Source organism: Cryptomeria japonica, chromosome 9, assembly GCF_030272615.1.
Source record: "Cryptomeria japonica chromosome 9, Sugi_1.0, whole genome shotgun sequence".
Taxonomy (NCBI): Eukaryota; Viridiplantae; Streptophyta; class Pinopsida; order Cupressales; family Cupressaceae; genus Cryptomeria; species Cryptomeria japonica.
In genome coordinates, this window is record NC_081413.1 from 674,697,675 (window position 1) to 674,720,755 (window position 23,081).

Sequence of the window (23,081 nt, forward strand, 5' to 3'; positions counted from 1 at the left end):
TTAATGCATGGTCAAAAGGCATGGAATGAAGAGTTGTGACTCTCTGAAACATGAGATTTAAGACAGAAGAGATGGTATTCTGTAATGTCTCTATTTTGAAATAGGATTTAATAATAAATAATAATAATGAATTAAAAGATAAAATAATAAAATAATATAATTAAAATGTAATTAGGTTAATGCATGGTCAAAAGGCATGGAATGAAGAGTTGTGACTCTCTGAAACATGAGATTTAAGACAGAAGAGAGATCATTTGAAATGGGAGAAGGAGCGGGGAAGAAATGAATGAAGCATGTGAATCAAGGAAGGATTAATGGAAGAAGAAAGGAATGCGGAGTAGATAAGGAAGTTACTCGCCCAAAGGGCAAGAATTACGAAGGGTTGTACTATTTCAAAGGGTGGAAATTGTGATAGGTTGTGTCTCTTGCCAAAGGGCAGGCATGATGAAGAGATGTGACCTCTCCCTCACATGGGAAGATATAAAGGGAAGAAGGTTCATTTGAGGAAGAGATGTAAGGGAGATCAATTTGGAGAATAGTATATTATTCTCTAAGGCAGCAATGAGAAGGGGTGACCCAATTGTTTTGAAAGGTGGTGCCTCAATTCCTTTGAAAGGTGGTGACTCTTTCCCCAATAAAGTATAAAGGAGAGATCATTCCAAGCATTCAAGGATCACTCACTCACTCATCAAACATCTAATCAACAATTACTTAGTCATCACTCACCAACACCTCAAATCATCCAATCAAAGGAATTCATTGAATCAATCAATCAATCATACAAATATCAATCAAAGGAGATCAGGTTCGGGCATTAATAATTAATTGAGTGTACAGCAGACTTGTACATATATTGTGGTCTGTGGCATGAGTTCCCCTATGCATAGTTTAATGAATACTTGCTGATTAATGATGTGTTGTTTATGATTGCTTAATATAGCATAATGAATATTATTTCTATCTGTTCCTTGCTGACTAATATTATGTTGTTGCTTATGACTGTTAATATACAGATATATAGAATACGTGACATAATATGGGATGTTCTATATATATTCTATTTTTCAACCATGGTAGGGTAATGAGGGATTACAAGGAGGGGAACAATGATGGGGTACTCTTCGAGGTACCCCACCTCATGGTGGTGATTGAATACCCAATACTGTCGCAATCCAAATGAACATCCACAATCGAACTACTGCCAAATTAGGTTCAGACTAACCATACACTACAATTTGCAATTAACAAACTACAAATGGTATGAACCAAAGAATTCATAACATATCGTCATATTTATCCATCAAAATCAATGAACTTTACTAAAACTTGAGAAGTAGAAACCATGCAAAATGTTGAAACAATACACAAATATCGACCATATCTTCAATGAAAATCATGTATCAATTTCGACATAGTCTTGGCAACAATTTCTGATCTCGTCCTCCTACTACTGCTACTTCCTATTGCTATCCACTATTAACTATTAACTTTTACAAATTAGAGGAGCAAGCCTTATATAGAGCTCTCAATTACAAATGAAGGGCCCAGATTGATTCTAAATCAATGACTAGGATAATTCTATGAAACCCTAAAGTGAGGTAGTTACAAACTTACAACTACCACCTCCTTACATTTAATATCCACCAATGGGGAAATTATAAGCTTTTGAATGTATGTCCTTTTAGGAAAAGGACCAATGAAAAAATAACATGGCCTTAATGACACAATTTACAAGGAGTAGATGACACATCATTCAATGCACCCACGTGTCCACTTGTCTTCTTTGTAGGATGAGCCAGGTTCAATGAATCCTGATATGCTGACTTTGAATTGTTTGATTGGTTGAGGTGAATAGGTGCCACATCAGCTTGCACTCCTTTTAGATCATCACAAAGAATTCATTAAATTTCGAGCAATATCTCTTGATACTCAACATCTGTAAGCCTTTTGACTGTGATGGTTCATATTCCCAAATTGCATCATCTTCGTGAGTGGTCTTCATCTTCATAGTAATCCTTTTTCTCCATGTTTTGGTGAGCTTGTCCTCAATGTTCATTGTTGGAATTATCCTCCTTGAATGTCATCTTGCCTTGATCAACTCTTTCACATCTCATCCTCATCCTTGGCATCCTCCTTTGAATGTCATCTTGTCTTTGCCTTCATCTGAAATGTAGAGCTCCTTCCTTTGATCTTGGATTTCCAAAGGTCGTGGTAAAATCTTCCTTGTGATCCTCTTGAATGTCTTGATATCCTTCTCATGTTGTAAGTCCTCCTTGTTCGACATGCTTCCCTTGAACTTGAACACCTTGAGCTAGTCCTCTTTCATGTGGTTGAATCCTTTCTCATGGTCTTGATTCCATGCAAAGATATCTGAAAAGATAGCAAATACCTTGGATCATGATAATGAATAAAAGCCTAATGTTAATTCTTAAACCTTTAAGTAAAATGCAAGAGGATTATGCCAATGAAAGTTTAACTCCTTGCATTCCTAATTTATATGGAATCAGTCCTCAAAATGTTTGTGAAACATCAATAATAACTTTTACAATTCACAAAAATGCTTCACAAAACCCTTCAAAATCTGGAAACAACCCTTAATCTTAATTTTATGGATAGGATGTCTCAAATCTTGAAATGTTGGTGCTTGAAAATTCTGGAAATGATGTTCCAGGTCTGGAAATGCATGATTTCAAGTCTGATTTACCCTCCTATCTGCTGGAATTTATTTGGTTGTGATTAAATTTGCCTTGTGATCTGATTGAATTCGTCTCCTTTAGGACTTGGGCCTGATTTTCCTTGAAAAATCTCCTTTAATTTGCTTGCCTCTAGGTCTGGTTTTGCTTCATTCTGATTGGAATTCGCACTTTATCTCTGCTCCTTAGGTCTGCTTTCAATGCATAAATTCGCACATAAGCCTACTATGATGGATCTGCTCCTTAACTTGTTTTGAATGCGCTTTTTGAATTGTACAAATGAAGCCTTGTTATTCATGCATATATGCACCTCTCACTTGAAGTTACAATTCATGATGAAGGTCGACCTATGTGTTGATGGTGTTTTTATTTACAATCGAACACAAAATAAAGTATTGAATGCTCTATCCTCTCTTGAACAAAGACTTCTCAAATGCTGAAGATTAGCGAAAAAGGATCACTTGTTATTCATACATATATGCACCTCTCACTTAGAGTTACAATTCATGATGAAGGCTGATCTATGTGTTGATGGTGTTTTTATGCACAATCGAACACAAAATAAAGTATTGAATACTCTATCCCCTCTTGAACAAAGACTTCTCAAATGCTGAAGATTAGCAAAAAGGGACCACTAGAGATGACTCTAAGGTTCTCGATGTTAGGTCTTGACGTGTTGGATAGCTTCAATGGTATGATGTGATTTGCTGTACCTATGAGGGGACTTACGTAATTGTACCTATGTGATAGCTCAATGGTATGACATTCTTTGAATGATGTTGCAATATTACTCTCTTCTACTACTACTATTGATCTTGGATAAAAAAGGTGAAAAAGGAGTAAGGTTGAGGGATGCTACTCTAAAACTAGGAATGCAAGACAATGGACAATTTCAAGTGAGCTTAACTAAGCTTTGCTTTGACATGTTACAAACATCTCCACATGGGTAGCTTGGTGATTTTCAAATTACCATCGCAAACATAAACACCTTGAAAATGAAGCATATCAATGATGGAATAGTAATTGAAGTTAAGCTTGGGTTTAGTAATTGAAGTTAAGCTTGGGTTGAGATGGGTTCAGTTGACTATGCAAGATATTTCACCATCGATGAAGCACTAGTAGTATGAACAACGAGCTTCTCTTTCAATCATGCACATACATTTTTCACTCATCTAAAATAATCAAAGCAAATTCTATTCTAATTTTTTTGTCTTTTTCGATATTAACTTCTCATAAAAGGATGAAGAAACAAGCAAATGCTCCAAACTTCAATAAGTCACCAACACTTCAATGATTTTTTTGTTTATTCTTTGGTACTTTATTATATGCCATCAACTGTCTCGCCCATTCAAGCAATATTAACTTGTCAGGTGAACTTGGGAAATTGGATGTATTGATTAAGGGTTATGTAGGGTAATAAGTTAAGGGTGTATTGATTAAGGGTTATGTAGGGTAATAACTTATTAGCTATATTAGATTGATATTTGGGTAATAACTTATTAATTGTATTAGATCGATATAAAGTAACATGGCTCTTATCATTACTCGCTTCATTTTCATTGAAGTATCTCCAGAAAGGACTTGATCATTAAAACAATTGTGAATCTACAGCAAAATATGTGTGTGTTTGTGTGTCCCCTTTTCTCTCTTTGTTTTTCGAAACTGTCACAGTGATGTATTCAACCATGGCAAAATCTGTTGATTCTATATAAGTGACAGATTCTTGCATGGCCAAACATTTTACCTATGCAATAGTGATGGATTCATGCATGGCTGAACATGTAAATCCTGGTTGAATATGACCTAAGCCTCAACAACAGATTTGTTATAGCCAAACCTGTTCCAAATGTGATAGTACACCTGACCAACTGCCGTGAATGGAAGATGGAGTGCTTGTCTGTTGGAGTCATCAGTGTTGTTATATAATATGAATTGGTTGAGAATTCTTAGAGGAACTTAAGATCATCAAGAGTAGAATCTGGGGTTGCAGAAGAAGTAAGTTGCAGTGAGCATTGAAAATTGGGTGCAGAAAAAACGAGATGGATTGTTGTAGACGCCAAGGGCTTTGTGAACTTGTAACCTTGCATTATTGGTGATAATGGAAGGAGGCACATGCCCATTGGTCAAGGTTTTTATTAACATTTGTTTCTCTAGGTTAAATCTTGTGTTGTCATGCGTTTTCTATTATGTTCTCCTTCCAGTGTTTTACATTCAATTCCTCATTTGTTTCATAATAATTTGCAGGATGGACAATTTTGTTAATGTTTTTGCATAAGTAGGGTACTTAATTTTGCTCATAGTTGCCATAAAACAGTAATTGACTAAAGTAGAGTCTTTTTGCATGAGTTATAAATTATATATAACCAATAATTATGAAACATTAAGAATCTAATGCTGACAACGTCTTCTCTCATTCAGTCTGAGTAAATTAGATAATATGTGTTCCTTTTACTAGTTATACTTATTTTGTCTAGTAATTGAGAAAATAGCCATTAAAAAATGGCATGGTACCTTACACAAGGTAATCATTATGCTCTGCCCAACACAAGTTAATCATTATGCTCAATACGTGTTCTTGACATGGTTACCATATGCACAATACTGTAAACGGTGGGTTACATTGACCATAAATAATATACCAACATGAAAATTATTTGTTGCCATTTCTATACAAACCAATAGTAACTATCATAGTTCTTATCCTAAGTATTAGCTAAGCTAACTGGCAAATGGGGCTGGTTTGATGCCTGAATTTGTGTAGATCTTTGTGAGATTTGGTTCTAGAAACTAGAAATTCCTGAAGTTGTATAGACTGTCAGAGCAACAGCTTAAATTTTGAATCATCCAATGATTAATAAACACTTCCTTCAATACAGCATGCAAATTTCATTATCTTACAGAAGAATGTCTTGGGTTTAGGAGATGGGATTAAATCTCATCCTGAATATGTAATCTCCTCGCTTCTAATGAGTGAGTGAGTGAGTGAGTTGTGATTGTGGGTATATTTTTACTGCCTCGAGTTCTCCTTGTTTGCAGGTAATATCTTGATGTGAGTGATTACTCTTGTCAATTTAAATATTTGTGCACCATTGAGAGCAACCGTAGAGATGGTTATAACCTTTGGCCATACCTAAATATTCCACAACTTTGATCCAGTTCCAGTGTTGTTTTAAAAAATTGATTGTCTTACTATAATGTACTCCTAAAAATAGGCATTTTAATAATTTGGAGGATTAGCTGAATAAATTTTCTAATAGTCCTTTCATAAAATGAGAAGCTGGAAGCAATGGCAGAATAGGAGTCTTAGGAAAGTAGTTAATCTGAAGGAATCTTATGCCATGGTCTGAGTATTCCAACAGTCTACCATGATAGTCATCTCCAGGAGAAATATCATATGTATTATAGGCTACTGCATATTATATTCAATCATCCTACTTGCATGGGCTGATAAATTTTATTCTAGAATGCGAGAATATATAACTTATTCCTGAAGGCATATCCAGAGAAAGCTCCAAGTCATCTCCAAAATATTAGTCAAATGATTAGGGATAAGAATAATGGAACAAACACGCCAATAGTGGCATGTTGTGATGGTTAAGTTGTTGTGTTGTTGTTCTTGCCATCAGGGTTCAAATCCCACCGGCTCATAGCTCCAGGTTAAAAAGTGTTTACCCCCTGGAAAAAAAAGAATAATGGAACAAACACATCTTCAGGCATTGCAGAATGGATTTAACAAGCTGAAGATGTCATTGTACAGTCAACTGCAACAATAAATTAACCACTAATTCATCCTTAAGCATAATTGCAAATCTATATAAATGCCATGCATTCTTAATGAAGTAGAGGATTGTCCAGTAACTTTTCTGAAACCTATAGAGCCATTCAAGCCTTCCTTGATTATTAATGCAATGCATCATGGTCATTACTCTATTCTCCGTTGGTGAAAAGTTATCATGTGACTCTACTTTATCACCATATAGTTACAGACATGACCCCTAACTATAGTTACTTGGAGTCTGTTAGCACAACTCTTCCTATGTAGCAGGACTTCTCCCTTGATCTCACAAGCATAGGTGGTGCTTAATCATATTTTGAAAAAAAAAAAACTAAGTTATTGATCTTGATATTGGTTTGGGTGGGGGGTCTTGTTGGTGTCTGTTTTATCATCTACCGAACATTAGAATAAAGTACCCAAAGATAATTTATCCTCTCTTGAAAAATCACCGCGTATGCTAAGATTGCTAGAAGATCATATGGAAATTCCAAGGTTTCTTTAGTCAGGTCTTGACGTGTGGATAAGCTCAATGGGCGTTGTGATTTGTTGGTAATACACAAAGGGACTTACGCTTGGACGGATTGTCAACAATTTTGGGATTTTGATGGATTTGTCAATTAAAGGTCTCTCTCTCTCTTTGTCTTTTTGGGATTTTCGGGATTTAAGACTTGAAAGGTAAAAGAGATAAGGATTTGGGTGGGGGGTCATGTTGGTGTTTGTTTTATCATCTACCAAACATTAGAATAAAGTACCCAAAGATAATTTATCCTCTTGAAAAATCACTGCGTATGCTAAGATTGCTAGAAGATCATATGGAAATTCCAAGGTTTCTTTAGTCATGTCTTGACGTGTGGATAAGCTCAATGGGCATTGTGATTTTGTTGGTAATACACAAAGGGACTTACGCTTGGACGGATTGTCAACAATTTTGGGATTTAGATGGATTTGTCAATTAAAGCTCTCTCTCTCTCTCTCTCTCTCTCTCTCTTTGTCTTTTGGGATTTTCGGGATTTAAGACTTCAAAAAAGGTAAAAGAGATAAGGGTTGAGAGATCTACTCTAATCCTAGGAATTCAAGAGACGGTATTGATTTGGTGAACTCAGTAACCACACTTTGCTTCGCCTCACTTAGGACAACTACACAAAGTGGATGTAATCTTCAAGGGATGTGCTTATGATCGGAAGTTTAAGCATTCACAAAATGAAAAGCTCAGACTAACTTTGCACAATAAATGAAAAAATCATCCATTCACCAAAAGTATGAGCAGAGATATACCATAAACCAATACTTATCAGATCTTTCATTCAATCTAATAACATGAAATAAATTTTAACTATTTGGTAGAAGAAATTGAAAACCTTGCTTAATCACTCAAACAATAGGGATTACAAAGCCTTAAGAGAAAGCACACATGTAATATATTATTTGAAAAAATGACCTTCATGCAACAATATTTCAAAAAACCTCACTCTCCAAATGAGAGGAGGCAACCTTATATGGGAGTCCAAAAATTTTGAACGGCTGAGATCGAACAATGATCAAGGGCTCAGATCAAAAGCTCAAAACCCTAATTATGGTTTTCCCAAACTCTAACAGTTAAAATGGACAAGAAGAAGACAAGTGGCGCAGCTGCTATTCTCACTGAGGTGAGTGTCCAGTTTCCTTCTTTGTAGATTTGATGTACCTGGACATAAGAAGTCGCACCTCCTCTATGGTGACACTTGGCAAGTTGCTAATTTGGTGACACTTGGAAGCCGACCATATCCACATCATCAGAACACACTTGCAAGTTGCTAAGTTGCTAATTTGGTGACACTCGGCAAGTTGCTAATTTGGAAGTCGACCATATCCACATCATCAGAACAGGTGGCGAGAGTGTCTTCCCAACCAATTGCTTGTGTCGAGAAATTTTTATCTATGCACATGAAGCTCGAAACTCTGGAGAGATCTTTGAGAATTGGCCCTGAAACTTTGAAGAAGTTTCCTTGAACTTTGGCCCTCAAATTCTGTGCACGCAAATGCTTCTCTCCCACCTCATCTTGTTGCAATATCTCAGCTGCCTCAAAGAAGACCTTGTCTTGAATATCTCAGATGGTCTTTTTCAATTTCTGAACACTTTAGCCTTGGATTTTCTCAAAGATTCGATTCTTGTAACCAAGGCAAAGAAGTACCAAGAACTGAAATCATATAGGTTACCGAGCTGGATGACTTTTCTGTCTACATGATCCTGTTGAGAAAGTCCTCTGTTTACTTTCAGACATGGAATGATTCTTCTCTGAATATCCTCAATATCCTCCCAAACTTCGGTTGTGTCTTGAATTCTACTCAATAAGGAAGATGTAGAGTCATGTGTTGATATTAGGTTCTCAATTAGTATGTTAGCACGTTTTGAGGCATCGACTGTCCATTCCCTAGCTTCTCTGAAAGTTGCCTTCATATCTGTTGACGTGTATTTTGTACACTATCGAACACAGAATAAAATACCGAAGGGTACCTTATCCTCTCTTGAATAAAGCCTCTGATTGCTGAAGATATCGCGGAAAAGGATCAATCAGGATGACTTCAAGGTTCTTGTATGTAGGGTCTCTACGTGTGTATAAGCTCTCTGTGGTATGATGTGATTTGCTGGAATCACAAGGGGACTTACATTTGATGCCTGAACTTTTGATTTGCTTTGAATATTGCTGGAACACAGGCTCTCACTAGCTTTGACTTGAAAAAAAGGAAAAAAGACGAGGGCGAGGAAAGGATCTAATCCTAACTCTAAGAATGTAAGAGCAATGAATGATCTTTGATGGAATTCTAACTAAGTCTTGTTTTGACATCCCAGGACCATCTCCACAAGGTTAGTGCGATCTTCGAAGGAAAGCTTTATGATGTTCAAATCATCACTGCAAGCATAGACACCATCAGGTTGATGCATATCGATGAAGAAGCGACAATTGAAGTTAGGCTTAAGCTGAACGATTCCAGTTGACTACGCAAGGCAAGTCTACAATCAACAAACTGCTAGTAGTATGGATATACGAATTTCACCATCAATCAAGCACATTTCTTGCACTCATCTAATAACATGAAATCAAATACGAGAAGTATAAAGACCATGCAAATTGTCGAATCAACCCATAAATTTCACCATTTCTTCAATGAAGTTTTACAAGTCTCTTACAACAACATCTTGGCAACAATCTTTGCCTTCTCTCTCTACTCTAATTGCTATTCTATCAACTTCTAACTACTCTCTATCTACTAACTGCTTCCAACTATTTCCAACTCTCTAACTATTTCTAATTGCCTTTACAAATGAAATGCCAGGGTTTATATAGTGCCCTCAATACAATTCGATGGCTTAGATCAATTCAAGATCAATGGCCAAGATTCAACAATGAAAACCCTAATTAGGGTTTGTTACAACCATTACATAACATTTAATGCTCGACCAATGAAATAATTGTATTGCTTGGACACATGTCCTCTCTGGAAAAATCGACCAATGGATAGCCAGGGTAGGTACATCGGAGTTTGTGCCACCTTCCATGAGTTAGGTACATTTAATCTGGAAATGCTGAGGTGGACCACACTGACTGGATGAGCGATGACTAGGATGCCACCTCGTCTGACACTTGTAACTTGGTAGATATTCAACTTGATGTTATTGAGAAGCTAGCTTTAATTAATTCATCTGGAACTATCTGCTTCTTCAACGAACCCTTTGCTTTGACTTCTTGTGTCCTTGATTTGCAGGATGATGATGTACCTCGCCTTGGAATGCTGGATTGGAAGAGGTTGCCCTTGATGACGTTAGTCCAAAGAAGGCCGTCCTTGTCGATGCTAGGCTGGATCGAAGAAGGTCGTCCTTGTCCTTGCTTGATCGTCCTTGAGGAGAGTCTTCCGACTTGTAGATCTTTCGAGCTTGGAGTCGCCATCTTGATACCTTGGACAAGGGTGTCAAGATGATTTCGCCATACCTCCTCTTGAGTTTTAAACTCTAAGAAATGATGTAAAAATAGATGAATTTTGCTAGGCAAAGTGTAGATCAAAGCTCTCCCTTGGATAAAATGCACCTCCTTTAGCTTGGAAAAGAACTCCACCTTCCACTAGCTTCTTCAAGATCTGGAAATTCGCCTTCAAATGTCTTCAAAAATCTGGAAATTATCCTCCAATCTAGCAAGAAATTCTCCTCTCCAATAGCCTTCAAGATGAATTTCGTCCTCCTCAAATTGCTCTTCAAGTTCGCATGAGAGATAATGCAAGAATGATTTGAATTGTGAAAAAACACCTCCAATATATAGAGCGCTCACCTTCCACTTACCCATGAGGCCGACTTGGAAAAATAGGCCAAAAGATAAATAAAAATTAATAAAAGAAGAGGCCGACTTGATAAAAACATTAAATAATACCCCAAGCGCTCCAATTTTATTTTATTTTTTAAAATAATAATAATTAATTTTAAATGCCTTTATAATTAAAAAATTCGATTTTTTTAGGCTCAAAATTAATTATTAAATACCATGCGCTTTTATTAAATGCCAAAAATATTTCAAGGTTTTATCGAATCTGGCATTTAATGTAATTTGAAGGATATTTGGCGCCCAATCATGAAAAATAATGGCTATTAACAAGATCGCTCTGGTCCCTTGGTGAGGGACAGGAGCGATCTCATTCTAGACCTCACACTTCTTGTTTTTTACGTCCAAGACCTCATTTTTGACGTCCAAGATGACATTTTTACTTAGAATTTCGAGTTCAATTTATTCGATCTTTGAAATGAGTGCACTTTAAAACCATTTTCGCCCTGGTCCCTTGGTGAGGGACAGGAGCTATTTTGCAAATCCAAGCTTATCCGTCCTTTGTTAGCCTTCCAAATTATATTCAGTGGATAAATCATGTTTTCCTTGGTCTCTTCAAATCATAAAATTGTCTTGATCCTGCAAGAACAGTGCAAATTTGAAATTCAAGCTCCGGTCCTTCAGTGAGGGACGGGAGCACTTTTGCAATTACAAGCCAATTCGTCCTTTGCTAGCTTCGAAAATTATCTTCAACGGATCGATTGTGTCTTCCTCCATCCACCTCAAACGCGAAACTTGCTTTCCTTTTGCCAAAAACTTGCCTTGAGGGAAAATCGCTCTGGTCCCTTGGAGAGGGACAGGAGCACCCTAGCCAATCACCTTGGTCCCTTGGAGAGGGACAGGAGCGATTTTGTTACTTAGGCCGATTTTCTTCATTGTGGCGTACTTAAGTTATATTCAACGGGCAAAACATACTTCCCTTGACCTCCTCAAATCGGGAAACCACTTAAATCTTACAAGGATCATGCGAAATTGGAATTCAAGCTCCGGTCCTTCAGTGAGGGACAGGAGCGATTTTTGCTCTCAGGGCCAAATCTTTTTACTTTTCACTTCAAATTTCCTTCGCTGAGGAAAATATCATCTCTTTACACGCCATGAATAAAAGTTCGAGTCCAAACAAGGTCTAAAAATGTGTATATGAATAAAATCGCTCTGGTCCCTTGGTGAGGGACAGGAGCGAATTTACCTTTCTAGACAAATACTCCATCATTTCATCGTCCTTAATCAAGTCTGGATGCTCTATCACGTTCATTTTGTCCTCCATCATGCCTTTGATGTCTCAATTTGTCCAAACAAGGTCAGGAATGACTCCACTAAGCCTTTTCGCTCTGGACCCTTGGTGAGGGACATGAGCGATTCGCCTTGGACCCTTGGAGAGGGACATGAGCGCTTTTCGCTCTGGACCCTCAGTGAAGGTCAGGAGCGAAATTTGACTTTTCGAACTCTCTATCAGGACAATTTTAATGGAATATAACATTTAAGTATAAGTTTCCATATATACTTTCAGGATGTTTGAGAGTGGTTTCAGACCTCTAGGAGTTATATTGCAAAATCTAGTTTTTTGAGGTTTTTCAGTTTCCAGACTTAGTCAAATTTCAGGATCAGGACATTCCAGACTTAGCCAAATTTCAGGATCAGGACATCACTCAAGCCGGACTTGCTATCCTATTGATCTCCCCGACAGCACTCAAAATGCAAAGGCTAACTAACAAAACCCTAAAAGACCTAGAAAACAAACCCTAAAAAGCAAAAAACATGGGTCCCCATTTGCAATGGGGTGATGTGTGAAAACGTCACAACAATATCCTCATAATCCTTTAATGATTCTTGTGGAAGAGGTATGGGTGGAGTAACAGGTACCTCCTCTCAATCTATAGGTTTTGTCAAATGTTGGACATATCTCTTCCATTGTTCATTTTCATCTTCAACCTTCTTTCTTTTTTCTTTTTCCTTGGCTAGTCTTGCCTTGAGAGCGTTGCAAGAATCATCAAAATCTTGGATCTCTTGGGCCTGAGTGGGCTTACCCAAATTCACAATAGTGATTTTATAATCCTCAAGAGTGATGTTATCTTGAGTTTTCCCTGCCTTACGTACTGCCACCTTAACTGTCCTGCATCCTACACGATCTCTTTAAATTAAAGAGAACCTCTTAGCTAGTTTGGGTGGCCTTACCTCAATTGGTTTACTCACCATAGCCAGGAATGCTGCTGTGTTCTCTTCTGCATGAGCTTCCTTAGGAGCCTTAGCCTTTATTCTTTCCCTCAACCAATCTAGAATGGTTGACTGCTCCATGCCACTTTCATCAAACTTATCCTTTGTTCCTTTTGGTCCTGTAACTATACCATCTAGGAATTCCCTTGGCGGCTTAGGTTTTTCAATTATCTCTTCCACTGAAGGGGAAGGAGCTCTTACTTCATTACCCCCTATATCAGCATTCATCCTCTGTTCATTAGCTATAGCCTTGACTGGAGCAGTGGATGCAACACTTAAGGTCGAATGACCCTCATTAGATTTATACTTTCTGCTTGCATCTCCAACTATTTTCTTTCCTTTACCCCTCAAAGAATTTTCAGTGGGTTCTTTCCTTTTCTGGATCCAACACTTGACGAAACACCATGGTTTGAAGACATCAATTCGTTGGTTCCCATGAGATCATATGTGAGATTGATACCTTTTGATTTAAGACCCTTTGTCTTCTCCGTTGCCCACCATTTTTGAATATTCAATCATTGGTCTCATGAGGTCGCTCAAATCAGACCTCTCAGAATCCGACCAATCGACCAAGGCAAGGGGCTCATTTCTCAGTTTATCAAAGTGAGTTTGCTCAAACTCGGGATCATCTTCAAGCTGATTTGCCACTCGAAACACTTCTGTTACTTTAATCAAATTCAGGGGAAGTGTGGACCACAATCTCCTTCTGATTTCAAAACTATCAGCTGCATTAGCCCAATAGTCTTCGAGATCAGGTCTATGCTCGAATATCTCTCCATCAACCTTTTTCATCTGGTGAAAAGGGTCAAAATGTTTTCTGGCCTTATACTGGAAGAATGGGTACCAAGCAAACTCCTTTTCAACACTAGCGGCAACCTGTGATGATGGACATGTCTCCAATCCATTTCCAATAGTGAGAGAAGATGTTCCTGCCTTCTTTTGCTTCTCTATCTGAACAGTCATATAATTTTCAAGCTGCCTAACAACTTCGAGCAACACTACCTTGTTGGTGGGATACATAGGTAACTTGTAAGGAGGTCCAGAGAATCCTTGAATTCTCAAATAAGTAAATCTAGGGTATTGGATGTACCGATGCCCGAATCTGCTGATAAAATCCTTAGATTCCTGAGAGAGCCTTTGATGAAGACCACCTTGGAGCGTCCTAGTAATATTCATCAAGAATGTATCGTTGATTCTCTTGAAGTGAAATTTTTCCTCCAATTGTAGTTGTGGATAGCAATCATAAACTGCAAACTGATTTTCCTTATTTCCCATTTTTAGGCGTAGTTTGTGAGTTTGGTGGCTAAGTAATCTGTGGTTTTTACTTTCTTTTCAACACTTAGTCACCAAACGGGATTTTCCATACTTGATTATTCTGAAAATCTCTTGAAAATCACAATACTTAAGGTCTGATTTTGACTTCGAAATCAGAACTGGGGAAAATTAAGTCCAAGAATATTTCATTAAATCCATTCAAACTCTTTTGAAAAGCAGAAAATAAGAAAGAGAAGAAGGGAAATCTGTTTCTTTTTATTCCTTCTCTTTAGAACTTTGAAGAAAAATCGGGTTGAAACCTTAATATTCTGCCCATGAAATCAACTTTCACCTTCGAAGAATGAAGAAGAATGGGAAAATGAGAAGTTAATCACAGAAAATCAATGGGTTTATTCTCCATACAGTCAAAGCTCTTCAACAATCTGAGTTGAAATTTGTTGAAAAATGGTTGATAACTCAGAAATATACTTGAAATCTTCTTCAAAACACTTCCAACCTGCAAAAATTCCTTCAAAATTTACTCTCAACCTGCAGACGCCTTTCAAATTCACTCTCAACTTGCTCAGAAAGTTCGAACTTTGTGTAAAAATGAGAGAATGAATAAGGTATTTGTATAAGGGTTCAAATTTCATTTTTGAAAACACAATATCTTCTCCACAAATTTGTTTCTAATCTCATATCAGTCTTTGTGTGTTTCTATTTTCATGCTTAGTTGCTTGGTCATCATTCCTAAACTCGAAATCGTATCGTACAACTTCAAATGCAACTTCCTAACTTGATTTTCAGTCTGAAACTCGAACTGATCTGCAGCATATCCTTTAAAGAAACTTTTCATTTTTGGCTCAAGTTCGAACTTCATGAAGATTGTTGTGACATCGTTGAGGAATATTCTTTAACTTTCAAATTATGGCAAGTATCTCCCTTGGGTGGACTTTGTTTGACTTGTTTCAACCTCCATCAAAGATAGGGTGGACTTGGAGAGAGTTGGGAACCTTTCCTAAGGCGGACTTCATCTCACTCAAAGCAAGGCGGACTTCATTTCTTGCTTGCACTTCAAAACCCTTCCATTTAGGGCGGACTTTATCAACCTTTAGGAACCATAATCCTTGACCAAGGGCGGACCTTTTTACTTCCTCGCACCTCAGCTCTCCACTCATGGCGGACTTTGTTCAAACTTGGGAACCTTGGAGGGCGGACTTTATCAACTTCTTGTACTTCAGCTTGTAGGGGAAGGGCGGACTTTGCTGAAGTTAGGCACCATAGACCTGCAAGTTAGGCAGACTTTCCTGATGTCATGCACCTTGATTTGAAGGAGGGCAGACTTGGGGAGACTTGAGAACCTTTCAACCTTGTTATTTTGCTCTCCTCAAAGTGGATTTCTTTGGCTCTTTCCTTTCTAACATGTCATTCTTCTTCATTTGAACAGACTTCACTTCCAATGTGCACTTCATATGTCATTTTTCTAGGGCGGACTTTGCTCATTTCATGCACCACTCAATGCATAATGGGCGGACTTTACCAACTTTGTGCACCTCCAAGGTGAACTTTGTACAACTTCTTCTCTTTGTAACCATTCCCTATGGCAGACTTGGAGAAAGTTAAGAACCAAGACCATGCTACCTTCATATAACCAAGGTAAGGGCGGACTTCATTAAGTTTAGGCACCATACATCAAGGCGGACTTTCTTTCACTCAAGGCAAGGTGGAATTCAACCCTTGCTTGCACTTTAACTCATGATAGGGCGGACTTTGTGAAGATCATGACCCACCTCACCTTTCCAAAGGCGGACTTTATCAACTTTGTGCACCAACACCAAGGCAGACTTGGTGGATCTCAAGAACCACAACCTTAACCAAGGGCAGACCTTTTTTGATGTCAGGAACCCCTTCATCATTTTCAAGGTGGACTTCATGAACTTCAGGAACCACATGATCAAAACCTGAAATCGCCATAACTTGTGCCAATTTTATTGGATTATCTTGAATGTTTAAAACTATACTTCATCCATCCATCGAATTCCTCAAGGTTCCTAAAATTTAGGAAATTGGCTTTTTGGGTCAAAACTTTGTTTTTGGAAGAAATTTGTCGATCATTTCGGTGTATCTCAGTGTGAATAGTGCAAACCCTATATTTACTTTCTAAAAATAGAAAAAACAAGGTTCCTTAAAAATAGGAAAGACTTTCTAAAAATAGCCATTTCGGGGATCGTGCTCAAAATAGGAAAAAACCAAAAGCAAAACTTTCCAAAAATAGAAAGTTGTCCAAATTAGCTCAAATCAATTGCGATCTTCGTCCTTTGGGTTTTCTAGATACAATGACGACGTCTAGACTCTGTTCCAACCATGGCTTGCACACACCGACTCATAATGCTCAAAACTCAGGCCGCTCAAAACTGACAAACTTGACAGTACTGAAGCAGGAAGGTCACAAGGCTCTAACAAAACCCCTAGAAAGCAGGAAAAAGGGAGGGTCCTCATTTGCAATGGGGCGATGTGTTGAAAAGGTCACAACAGGTCTCAATCAAATTTTTCACTGGGGTTAGGTCCATTTTGGGCTCATCCATACAAAAAGAAGGATGTGCAATGTCTCTCAAATGATTATCCACTGTGTAGACCAAGAGTGGGAATGAGAATACTCCTTTAGGATACACGAAGTCATCAATGACTCACTCCAAGAACAGTCTCCTCTATAGGTACATCATGAAATCACTTTCATATCTAGGTGAAGGCTCTTGAGACTTCTTGCTAAAACCTCCAAAGGGTAAATGTCTCTAATCCCAAGAGAACTCTAGCCTCGCCTATGTCTCCAAGTATCCATGAGCACTTGAAATCGATCAATCCATGCTATAAGCTCCAAATGCAACACAACACTATCATGAAGCTCCCAAGCACATGGCCAATGTACGTAAATACCAAGAGAACCGACAAGATCATTGTTAAAGCTCCAACCATGAAATCAGGAACACACTATGACATCGTGATCTCACATCTCCTCAAAAGAAGATTATATGCTCCAAGTAAACATATCATACTCCCAAGAACACTTGTATCATGCCAACCCTCTTACGCTTGTGATCAAGATACATCGTGACATAATAAAAACCATCTTGTAAGCAAGATCACCTGTCAATCTAACAAATCATAAGTTAACACCTCAACCAAAGGCTCCAACAGTCCTAAATGGCTAATCAAGATGTCAACATCTCGAACCACATGAAGATAACCATCTATTGTCAATGAAACTCAAAATGCCAAAGAACTCATTGTAGCAAGGGGATCCAAGAGTTATTCCATGACATCAACAACCACTACAGAAGATCATCCATCAAGTGATGAATCCACATCATTACAAAATCTCCCATTGAACTGTGATACAAAGCTCTCCACAACATCATGATAACCATCTCACTAAATGAAGATCGCCTATGATCCACACGCACACACATGATTGCAATGCTAACAACTCTAGAGAAGAAAGTAGAACTAAGATGTCCAAGCCAAGAAGAATACAAACACCGCCCAAACATTAAGAATCTACCCCACATTGCCAAAAAATCAATGTCCAAAGCTCCCATTGAAATGTGTAACCAAGCTATCCATGACATCATGATGAACAACATGCTATAAGTCCCAATGATCGACTATCTGGGCACTCTAACCATCATCCATCCTTTCATCTCAATGCATCATATCAATGCACATATGACCACAAAATATGCTAACTAACAAAGTTTGCATCAACACTGAATCAATCTCATGGATATAGAAAGTCCACATCTGAGTCATCCTATTGCAGCTAATGGTTAGTTGCATAACTCGAAGATCCAAAATCAATGAAACATCTAAAATTCATTATCACATCAGTAACCTGCAAACTGAGATAACTTGTAGATCTCAAGACTCAAACACCAAATCAACTCCAGTTCTGATGTTTCAAACAAATCCATAACCAAATACCATAGTCAAGGAATCAAACAAGCATCCAAGAGATAAGAACAATCCTAAAAGTGAACTGCACAACCACCAGTCAACCACATACATGATCATGTCATCCTACAGCTCAAATGCACATGAACATCAATAGCACATTAATCATTACCAACAATGTACCTTCTCCATGTGTGTCAATCCATGTACTCAAACTAGAAGACAACTTGTGTACCTGCCACCAATAAAGTACAAACTCTAAAAACACTTGTAAACTTGTATTAGGAAGCACCAAATCTGATAATATGTTGTATCATCATCTAGATCTCATAAAAACATGCATTTCTTCAATTTTTTGCCTTGACTTATCTGCATGCTCACAAAATCATACTTTGAGCATCAAGCACCTACAAGTGATTAAACAAGTACAATCCTTTTTTTGCTTATCTAAGTGAAAAATCACTTGATTTGTTTTGTAATACGCTGTGAATGCACTCCATTGACTATTCGAAATCGAAATTTTGATTCCGTACATGAAAGTTATGAACACAAAACTATTCAAGAGTAATGGTTGACTTCTTGGCACTACAAAATTACAAAAACAAAATATGGCAACCAAACCTATACCTATACCATTGCGTAGTGCTTGGAGAGCTTTTCAACAACTATTAGAAGTTGAAAAACGAACATTGTGGGTGAAAGATATGCTCCCTCCAAATAATGTGCTCCATTAGGTTTATAGAGGGCAAAAGGGGAGGTTGTATGGGCCATACGGTGCTAACGTTAGCGGTGGTGCAGGTGGGGCTTTTGTGGTGGATTCAAGAAAATATAAAAAATGTTTAAAATTTCAATTTTTTTATTTACGAACAAGATGATAGTTTTAAAAAGGATTTACTTTTGTTCTAGGTTTGCCAAGGGGGCTGAGGTATGGCTCTCATCTGATTGAGGGCTTAAGGGCTTGTCGGCCACAACATTGTTGGATGGTGATGTTCTGGCCCCTACAGTTGTACCTGACATTATCAAATAGTGTACAATGCGACCCCTCCCAAAACTGTCTTTATTTATTTTTAATTTTTTAGTTTTTTTTCAAATTCGTAAGGAATTTTTTTGTTGTGATGCCATGCAGATGGCTGCACAACTGAATGGCTGGGGTTGGGGGCAAAAAGTTTTGCATTTTTTATCTCTTGGGCCTCCTTGATCCAATGGTGAGGTTTGTTTTGTCTTATGGGGACATTTCTGAAACTTTCCATACAAAACCTCTATGTTGAATGCCGAAAAGACCCACTTTTTCAAACTCAGTTTCAAACCCTAGATTTGCCAAAAATAACCAGAAATCTACAACCCCAAAATCTCAAATTTGCGAAACAGCCTACAAATGTGTCTCATATCTTGAAATATCTGAAATCTTTCCTGCGTTATTATGGCTTCAACTTTGTATCAAATCAGATACTCATCAAAGGGTTATACCAAAACAGGTTTTTCTCACACTCCACAACAAACCATGGCTCTGATATCAAATGTTAGGAAAATCATACAAGTTGATTAAACCATTTTCTATGTAACTCCATAGGAGAAAAGCATTCATGCAAGTTTACAAAATAACCATATTGAAAGGTCAAAGACATACCACAAAATAACACAAGATATAACCTGAGCAAACCCTTAAGAGGGAAAAGCCCAACCTTAGAGCATCCATGTTCAATGTAGTATTTAGCAATGAAGATTGCAATACACCTATAGAGTCTCAATGAATACTCTTGAAACATCAAGCTTCTCCAATGCATCCTTCTTGTGGCCAAGCATGCATCCACACACCCCATGCCATGTTTCACATATGTACCTGTTGACATGTATTTTGTACACTATCAAACACAGAATAAAATACCCAAAGGTACCTTATCCTCTCTTGAGTAAAGCCTCTGATTGCTGAAGATGTCGCGAAAAAGGATCAATCAGGATGACTCCAAGGTTCTTCGATGTAGGATCTCTACGTGTGGATAAGCACCAGTGGTCGTTGTAAATGCTGTTTCTTCAAGGGGCCTTACGTTTTTGAATTGCAGGAACAAAAATTTCCTAAAACTAACAAGTTCTAAGAAAAGAAAATCAAAAGATAGGGTTTGCAAGAGATGAATTCTAATCTAATCCTAAGAATGACTCAATGTAGGCTAGACTTGGTAAAATTCTACCAATTTCAGTATTGCCAAGGAATTACAACTCTACTGGAATTGATGCGATCTTCTAAGGTGATTAGTGATTTTTCGAATCATCAAGAATTATAGACACTACCATAAAGGTACAAATCAATAGTTCAATAATGATTGAAGGTTCAAGCAATCCAAATATCTCCAGTTGACCACACAAGGCGTTCTTACAATCAGTAAGAAGCTAGTGGTTTGGAACGTGAATCTCACCAAAGATCAAGCCCAACACTTAGTCCTTCAAACTAAAATGCTACTTCGACTGAGAATGATTCAAGAAAATAAACAACCATGAAAATAGCCACAAGAATTGCAATAAAACACCATAACTTCAATATTTTATTGATCTCAAAGCCAAAATAGACAACAATTGCTTGAAATCCTTTCTTCAATGCTCAATCTTCTCTCCAAAAGCTCTAATCTTCTAATTTCTAACTGCTTCTCTCTAATATCTAATTGCTAATTTCTCATTACAAAATGAAAATGAGTGAGGGTATATATAGCATCCTTAATTACAATGAACGGCCCGGATCAAAAGAAGATCAACGGCTGAGATTCTGACACCTAAACCCTAATTAGGGTTTGTTACAAAAAGTTCCCTTTTTAGTTGAACATTATTAAATGCATAGCCAAATATTTAATTGGCACAAAAATCTAGGAAACATAGACCAATGGCAATTAAGGTGCCACATCATCTACAACAACCTCTCTTCTAGAACCTTATTTCCTTTCCAATGCTCTTTCTTAGCATATGCAATGAATCTGGACACAATTCCTTCAATCTCAGCAATAGGAATCTCAGGAAGATTCCTCATTCGTTCCGCCAAGTGGATAACCTGATCAAAGGCCTTGAGAAGAGCCGTATCCCATCCAGGTTCGAGTTCTTTGATCTTCTCAATCAGGAGCATAGTAGCGAACATTAGATCCCGTTGCTCATCTGTGATGACATTCTCATCTTTGCAAAAGATGACCTTGATTCTTTCTTCCAACTCTTGAAGGTCCACATCTGTCTCAACTTCGATCCTCTTGGACATCTTGGTGGCCTTCTTCTTCTCCGTTACTTCCTGAGAATTCCCTACAAGGCTCTCTAAGTCAATTACATTATCTTCATCCTCAATCACAATCACCCTTGTCAGTCTCTCCTTCAACCAATCTGGAATGGCAGATCTCGTCTCTCTAACTTGTATTTCTTTAGGCAATGGTTCGTCTTCTCGGAGAGGAGATGTCACTTCATCATCATTCTTCTCTTCATGTAGCTCATTGACTTGGGGAGATCGACCTGATGAATGCTGAGGTGCCTTACCTTTTTCAGGTTTATCATTCTGTACTATTGACTTCATAGATTCATCAACCTTAGGCATCGTCATCTCTTGTCCTTCAACTTGACTTGTCCTTTTCTCATGTCGAGATGATGTACCTGATGAGCGATCTCGATTGGCCTCTTGCTTCTTCTTGGAGGGTTCCCTTTTCTCAGGTCTTTCTTTCCTCTTCGCGCCTCTAGGATGAGAATTGTCTTCACTTGCACTTGCTCCTCCTTCTTCTGGTCTTTCCTCCAAAGTAAAAGTCATTGGTACGTTCTGTTCTCTTAACTTTTGATGTTGTACATCCACCCATCTACGAGTACATGACAAAACTGGGGCCATCAAAGCTCTCAAGTCTGTAATCTCAGGCTCGTTCCAATCTATCTTCACTGCTTTGTCTTCTCTGTCATAGGATGATTGGAGATGTCTGCCACTGTCCTAAGCTTGATCGGCCACTCTGTAGACTTTGCATTTCCTGATGAAATCTAAAGGTAATCTGGAATGCATCTTTCTTTTCACTTCTAAATCACTTGAGAGATTCATCCAAAAGTCCTCTACTTGAAATTCGTGCTTGTACTTCCTACCATATGTCTCTTCTATATACCCATAAGGATCAAAATTCTCCCTTAAGGCAAAGAACGTGAATGAATATGAGGCCAACTCCCTCTCTGCATCTTCCAAGGCTAGAGCATTAGGACATACTTCAACTGAATTCCCCAATATGATGGGCACGAGAATTCCATTTCTATGCCCGTGTCCGAATGCCTTCGCATAGTCTGCCAACTGCCTAGTCACCTCAAGTAGCACTATCCTGTCTGTCGGAAACCTTGGCAACATGTAGGGAGGTGAAGGACACCCATGAACTCTGATATATGTAAACGTTGGAAACTGGATGAACCAAGCACCATACCTCTTTACAAGCTCTTGTGCATCCGGAGATAGTTGATTGTGAATCCCGCCTTGCAATATCCTGGTGATGTTCATCGTGAAGGTATCATTGACTAACTTGTAGTCACTTCCTGGTGGATGATGCAAATGAACATAAGAGTCACAAACTCTCACTTCTCCGGGTCCTCTTCCGATCACTCCTCTGTGAGGTAGTCCTGCATATTCGAAACTCCTGATCAAGGCATATATGACGTATGAGCTCATGTGAAATGACTTGGTAGGCTTTAGTCTTCTTAACTGCACGTCCAAGCAATGGCTAATAATTCTAGCCCAATGAATCGTTCCTTTCCCTTGAACTATCACTTGGATGAAGTAGAATATCCACTTCTCAAAATAGAAGGCTTGAGGAGTCCCTGTAATTTGATTGAGCAAAGTTATCAAATCTCTGTATTCCTCCTGAAAGT

General features: G+C 38.1%; 2 protein-coding genes across 2 annotated transcripts in view; one reads left to right on the top strand and one right to left on the bottom strand.

The window, feature by feature from the left end:
• LOC131054143 (protein ULTRAPETALA 1) overlaps positions 1–23,081 on the top strand; it is a 48,252-nt gene that overhangs the window by 14,288 nt on the left and 10,883 nt on the right. The gene's annotated exons all lie outside the window — the stretch shown is intronic.
• The window catches only part of LOC131054141 (pentatricopeptide repeat-containing protein At2g03880, mitochondrial-like), a 57,845-nt gene continuing 36,300 nt past the window's right edge, over positions 1,537–23,081 (bottom strand). The window contains exon 4 of the mRNA XM_057988601.2: positions 1,537–2,370. The gene's annotated coding sequence lies outside the window, so the exon portion shown is untranslated. The remainder of the gene's footprint in view (positions 2,371–23,081) is intronic.